The sequence below is a fragment of the Phaseolus vulgaris genome, unplaced genomic scaffold (assembly GCF_000499845.2).
Source record: "Phaseolus vulgaris cultivar G19833 unplaced genomic scaffold, P. vulgaris v2.0 scaffold_12, whole genome shotgun sequence".
Taxonomy (NCBI): domain Eukaryota; kingdom Viridiplantae; phylum Streptophyta; class Magnoliopsida; order Fabales; family Fabaceae; genus Phaseolus; species Phaseolus vulgaris.
In genome coordinates, this window is record NW_027174081.1 from 784,032 (window position 1) to 790,680 (window position 6,649).

General features: G+C 35.6%; 1 long non-coding RNA gene across 1 annotated transcript; it reads left to right on the forward strand.

Annotated features, from left to right (window-relative positions):
• Positions 1-2,920: 2,920 nt before the first annotated feature.
• LOC137816895 (uncharacterized) lies at positions 2,921-5,878 on the forward strand. The gene is made up of 4 exons (XR_011081899.1): positions 2,921-3,549; positions 3,637-3,837; positions 3,990-4,720; positions 5,282-5,878. It is a non-coding gene; the product is annotated as an uncharacterized lncRNA (long non-coding RNA).
• The last annotated feature ends 771 nt before the right edge of the window (positions 5,879-6,649 follow it).

Here is a 6,649-nt window from a genome sequence, read left to right on the forward strand (position 1 = left end):
TTCTGAGTTGGTTTCTGTTGTGCTTCCTGATGGACAATAAAATTAGTATGATTGTGTAGATTGGAGATTTATGATGATTTTTTTTTTCTTAATTAAAGAAAAGATGGAGCAGAAGCGGTAGTCACACCAATTCAATAGTGGATTTATACTTGTACTATTTTTCGTTTTACATTTTTTTATTCCCTTCTTCATTGTTTCACTTTCTTTGATCACTGAATTATTTCTAATTTGAAGCAACTGTTTCTTGTAATTTCTTAGGGATATTTTAGAAAAATGCCCTTTGGTCAGTAGTTTAATGTAGATATTGCTTGGTTTTTTGTCTTGATAGTTTTTGTTGTTTTATTTTCAGTATGAAGTCCAAGATCATATGGTGAATACAATTCACAAAATGTAAAAATAATTAAACACTATTGTTTGATATAAGTTGTAATTTCTTTTAATTTTGAAAGTGTACTAGACGACGTTAAATCATATTTTTGAATGTTTTCATCTATTTATTTATGTTTTCAAATATACATTATGTTGGTTAGTAATAATTTAATTGTCTTCAATAAATAAATAAATAAATTTTATAAAAATTAAATAAATACATTAGTGACTTAATGCATTCACAGTTTATTTAGAAATATTATAAATATAGTATAAATGTGTTGGGTATGAAGTCATGACCAATTGAGTTTGACTGACTAGACACCATGTTTATTGTTGGGTATGAAGTCAGGACCAATTGGGTTGGGCTGACTAGACACCATGTTTAGTGAGTGAGATTAATCATTGTGTCTCCTTTATAATTTCTATTTAAAGAGATCATTGTACTTGTAGTTGGGGTGCAACATGACATAATGAAAACATAATGGCGACCAAACCACGTTAAATCCTGTATTGTTTATTTTCTGCAGTTAATTCGTGATTATGTGTATTGCTTCTACGTGCGTTTTTTTCCATCAAAATGAATTTACTATAATTATCTAAATGCAATTGTCACATTCAACTAAATGTTGTCTATACGAAATTGGAACATTTAGAAAAGTGTTGCCTAAATATTATGAAAAAAAATATTGTCTAAAAGTTGTCCTAAAAAGACATAGTATATGTAAATAAGTGTTGTCTTTACGAATGACAACATTTTACAAAACATTCCCTAAACAATAGAAAACACTGAAAATGTTGTCTAAAAGTTGTTCCGAAAAACCTTGTCTATTCTACTAATATAAGGTAACGACTGCAAAAAAAATGTTGTCAAAACCTAAGTCTACGGTTGCATATTCCACGCTTAAAAAAGCGTTGCCAAAACATTGTGTAAAGTTAAGACAACTTTTTTTCCTACTTTAGACAATACTTTTTAGGTGTTGTCTAAAGTAAAAAAATGGCGTAGTAAAAAAGAAAAGTGAAACAAATTGAATACCAATTTGTGGGAGTGAGATTGACTCACTTTCACAACCATAATCAAATGTTAGAAAGACAAAAAAATTGTTAAATGTTTATATTAATTTGCCTTACACTCAAAAATTATAGTCAATTCTTTGTCTGGTACTTTTAACCAGAAAAACAATGTTAATGTCATCTTTAACCTGTGTTTTTCTTATGTTTAAATATGAGTATTTGTTTTATTAATTTTTTAAAATAATTAAGTAAGTATTTTTTGCACGGACAACTTTTTTTTTCAAGCTTTTACCATTTTTCATCATGAAAATGCTAAGATAAGACTTTGCTATAAAAAGTCGTTTTGCTCTTATTTCTTTTGGTACTTACAAACAATATTGAAAATGTCATAGTAAAACCATTATGTTGTTTAGTCTTCTTGCTTTACAAAATGTAAATATTAAGATATTAACTTTTTTACATGCTATTATAAGATAAAATATTTTTAAATCTTCCATTCTTGTAATGATGTCGTGTTACAAACGTGACAAATGAAACTGTCATACCACCTAATTTCCTTGTTACATCATTTGTCTAAATTGCAACAATAAATCTTAAAATGAGAAGAAATAATGATTTGAAATTCAAAAAATTAGGATAATTGAATAAGAAATTACATGATCAAACATTAATGTTATCAGTCATGCATTGAAAATAATTTAACGGCTACAGTTTACTGTTACAAGTCAACAAACATTAAGGCGATTGATGTCACTTTCTTTGTTCTCTTTATACCCAGGTCCTAATTTTGTTTGAAGCTATAATTTGCAGCAGTTGAAAAAGGTAAAGAAATAAAGAATATGTATGTAATACCGAAAACTATGGAGATATGATATACAGGTTCAAATATTTAAACTCATTTAACATCATCTACTTCTTACAGAAATTGTCCACTAAGTTGCATGATACAACTAATAGGGTAGCTTCTAGACTCTCACAAGAGTTATGCTGAGATTAATTAACATTAGCTGAGATTAATTAACATTAGGATAATGTCAAAATTCTCTCCTCTTCATTATTGTTAAATTCAATCCTAAATAGGAGTTGTATGGGCCAAGTGGGTCTTACATTGTTTCAAAATATTTTTAATAACACTTTGTTTATTACACGATGTAATCCGCCATCCATTTGAGTTTAATAATCTAACATTTAGGACTATTGTTGTTGGGCCAAGTTTAAACAACACCATATGCTGGTTCAAAAACTTTGTCCTCAAAGTGAGTGGTTGGATTGTTTTGGGCCGATAGGGAGTTACTGGGCTGGGACTGAGGGTGTATTGGGGGGAATTTGGACTGACTTGTTTGTAAGGTATTTTGGAACATTGGAGAAGTATTATATTCGAGGTCTTGGGTTTGGGATTCCTTAGTATAGGAGTTGTGTGGGAACTGATGAGTGGTTGGGATGGGTGGTGGGCACAGAGAGTTAGGTGAGTGAATTAATTGTGGGTTTGAAAGTTCTATAGAGTTAGGTGAGTGGTTTTGAAAGTTCTTTAGAATTAGGTGCGTGAATTGGTTGGGCATTTGAAAATCTTTGAGAGTTAGGTGAGTGAATTAATTGCGGATTCGAAAGTTTTTGAGACTTAGAATCCACGTGAGAGGGTGAGTTAAGTTCAGTGGCCACATGTGGTCCTTTGAAAGCATGGATGAGGGAGACATGGAAGACTGGGTGTACTCATGAGGTGGCTGGCAAATGAAGCTTGTAGGCAACAACACCGATCCGGCGAAGCACTTGATAAGGACTCGAGTATCAAGGGTCGAGTTTTGAACATGGACGGCACTCCACCGACTGATGGCGGTAAGGTTGAAGACGTACCTATACCCAATCATCTAGGTTAAAAGAACGTTCGAATCAGTGGCAGTTAGCCTGGTCGCACATTCGTTGACGTGTTCAGCGAAGGGTTTGTTTGAAGGTGTGGAGAACCAGCGGGTGTTGGTGCAACAATTCTGCAATGGTGGTTCCTGAGCGTGGAATGTGTAACAAATCTAAGGTGGTGGGAGGTTGTCTTCCGTATAAAGCATGGAACGGTGAGGTGCCAATGGTGGAATGATGTGTCGTACTGTGCCAAAGCTCCGCTAGATGGAGATATTAGAACCAAGTGTGAGGGTGATCTCCAGCAAAGCATCGCAGGTAGGCTTCCAAACTCTAATTAAGGACTTCTGTTTGCGGATGGTAAGAGGAAATAAATTTTAATGTTGTGCCTTGTGCTTTGAATAGGTGTTTCTAGAATGTGCAGACAAAATAAGGGATCTCGATCTAAGACAATGGTTTTTGGAAGCCCATGAAGACGACAAATCTCTACTGAGAATTGCTAGGCAACTTGTTGGGTATTGAACTGTGTGGGTAGGGCCACAAAGTGAGCATACTTCGTGAGGCAGTCATAGATAACCCATATGACAGAGTGACCTGCTGAGGTTGGTAAGTGCGTTCTAAAATCCATTAATAAATCTTCCCACACTTGATATGGTAATGTGAATGGTTGGAGTAATTGATATGATTCCAATAGCAAGATATAGATGATTCTTTGACATTTTGATCTCCATCAGTAATCCTTGGGGTTTTGTTGGCAGATACTCATTACGTTGACACGTGGGACATTGTTGAACGTAGTTCTTGACATCTCTAGTCCACTCTGGCCAGTAGAATGCAACGGCAATGCGATCAAGAGTGGGTTTAATGCTGAAATGACCAGCTGTGGGATATTCATGCAATTCTTAGAGGATGCGGTTTTTGAAATTCTTGGTGGCGGGAAGAAACACTTGCTGACAAAAGAAAAGTAGACTATGACAGATCGAGAAGACACTGGTTTTTGTTGTTCTTTAGTGCAAGCGTCGAGTAATTTGTGCCTTTTATGGTGGAATAAAATTTGTGTAACTCTTCAAACAACAATGGAATTGACTATGATAATGCAAACAATATTGAAGGTGTACCTGTGTCTTGGTGTGAGAGAGCATCTACAACCACATTTTGTTTAATAGTTGGTATAGTATTTGGAAATCATATCCTTGTAACTTTGATGTCCATTTTTGTTGTTTTGGAGTTTGGATTGTTTGAGACTGAAGTGTATTTAAACTTTTTTGGTCTGTGATTATTTTGAAGTGTTAGCCTAACAAGCACTGACGCCATTTCTTAATTGCTTCTGTGATTGCATACATCTCTTGGACATACACTGATGATGCTTGGAGCCTTGGACACATCTTCTTGCTGAAGAAGGATAACGGGTGCCCCTTTTGGCTGAGCACGACCCCCACGGCTACTGCAGACACGTTTGTCTCCACAAAAAATGGCAGGGTGAAGTATGGTAGGTGTAGTGTAAGAACTTTAGATATTTGTAATTTTAATTTTGTATAGGCCTCCTAAGCCGAGACATTCCAAGTAAATTTTTGGTTATGTAATAAGTCGGAGAGAGGAGCAGCGAGAGTGACATAGTGATAGACAAACTTTCTATAAAATCATGTGAGACCAAGGAAACCACGCAATTTCATGAGTGACATGGCTATTGCCAATTGTGTATGGCAGTAAATTTTTTTGGATCAGGGGTTACTCCTTTAGCCGAAATGATATGACCCAAATAACTTACTTGAGAAGTGGCAAAATTGTACTTAGATAACAGCAAAAAAATTCTTAGTGTGTAAAACTTTTAAGATAATCTGTAAGTGCACAATATGATCCTTCAAACTGGGACTATAAATCAAAATATAAAAAAAAAACTAGGAAAAATCGTCGTAAATAGGGTCTAAGAAGGTCTTTCATGATGGCATAGCCCCCAGCCACACATAACCACATAATAAGGATACCTAGTAATTGTTTATTGATTTAATTGCAAATATGGGTCTAATTGGGCTTTTGTTTATTTTTGTAGGCCCAATCAAGAGGACAACTCTAGGGTGAAGGAATGTAGAAACATATCCAAGAAGACCTCCAACTCATGAAAACATAAACTAGAGCTTTGGTCAGAAGAACATAAGAAGACTGAGTTTCTGCTGACTAGACAACATTATTTTTGGGTCAAACTTTAACTTAAATAAATTTTATAAAGTTGTTTAGGATTTCATGCGCCATGTATTGGGCCTAGTAGCATAAAATAATTGGACCAAATATTTGGGCCAAGTAGCATAGGTTTTTGGGCTTGTATTTGGACCAATAGTAAAATAGGTATAGTTAGGGTTAAAAGTGACTAGTTAGGGTAACAATTGGGCTTCTTTGAGCCCAATGTAACCCTAAAACATCTAGGGTATATTGGAGGATAAAAATTACATTGGCATGGAGCACATGGATGTCCAGATGGAAGCCTAGGACTGGAGAGGATTTAGCATGGAAGGTGTGAGGTCAACATGGAAAGCATGACTCCACATGGCACCTTCTCATTGAAGAGTTTTATTTTGAATTTTCAAATTTTTGCTCCAAAATTTTCAACCCTCTCTCCTATAAATTGAGGTGCTTGGCTCTCATTTTCGAAGATTAATGAATGAGTGAAATTGCTGCCAAAGTTACTAGCCTTTCTCACTCCCTTATTTTACCTCTTTAGGATAAACAGCTTAATCTTCTTCTTCACCTAGCTCAAGTGATATGGCCCAACCAATCGTTGTCCCTATCATGCACCTTCAAGGAAACCATAGATCTATATGAGCCATCCTTGTTCATCTCTTCCATTGAAGCTTTCGCCAATCCTTTCCAAAATCCAAGAAAAGAATTCAGTCATGAAGGCACATTTTCCATCAATTCATGGCTGCCTGAAAAGTGGAGGGTCCATTAGTCAAGCCAAAAGGCATGACTAAAAATTCATAATGTCCATCAATGGTTCTAAATGTTGATTTGTGAGTGTCATCAGGGGTGAGTCGAATTTGATGATACCTTGAGTATAAATCAATCTTAGTGAAAACTGTAGGTGAGCCTAATTCATCGAGCAATTCATCGATAGTAGGAAAGGGGAAGTGGTCATGTATTATGGCTGCATTTAAGGCTCTATAGAACACAAAACCTCCAAGTACCAACTTCTTTTATGAGAAGCACTGGGAAAAGAAAGGGCTTATTGATGGTGTGTGCCTTCATAGCCAAATTATTTCCTTGGATTTTTTTGATGTGGTTGGCGGAAGCTTGATGGAAGAAATGGAACAAGGATGGCTCCAATGGAGCTATGGATTCCTTGAAGGTGCATGAGGAGTAGGGAGAGTGATTGGTTGGACCATATCACACGGAGAGGCGAAGGAGAAGACCAAAGGTGTCTAAC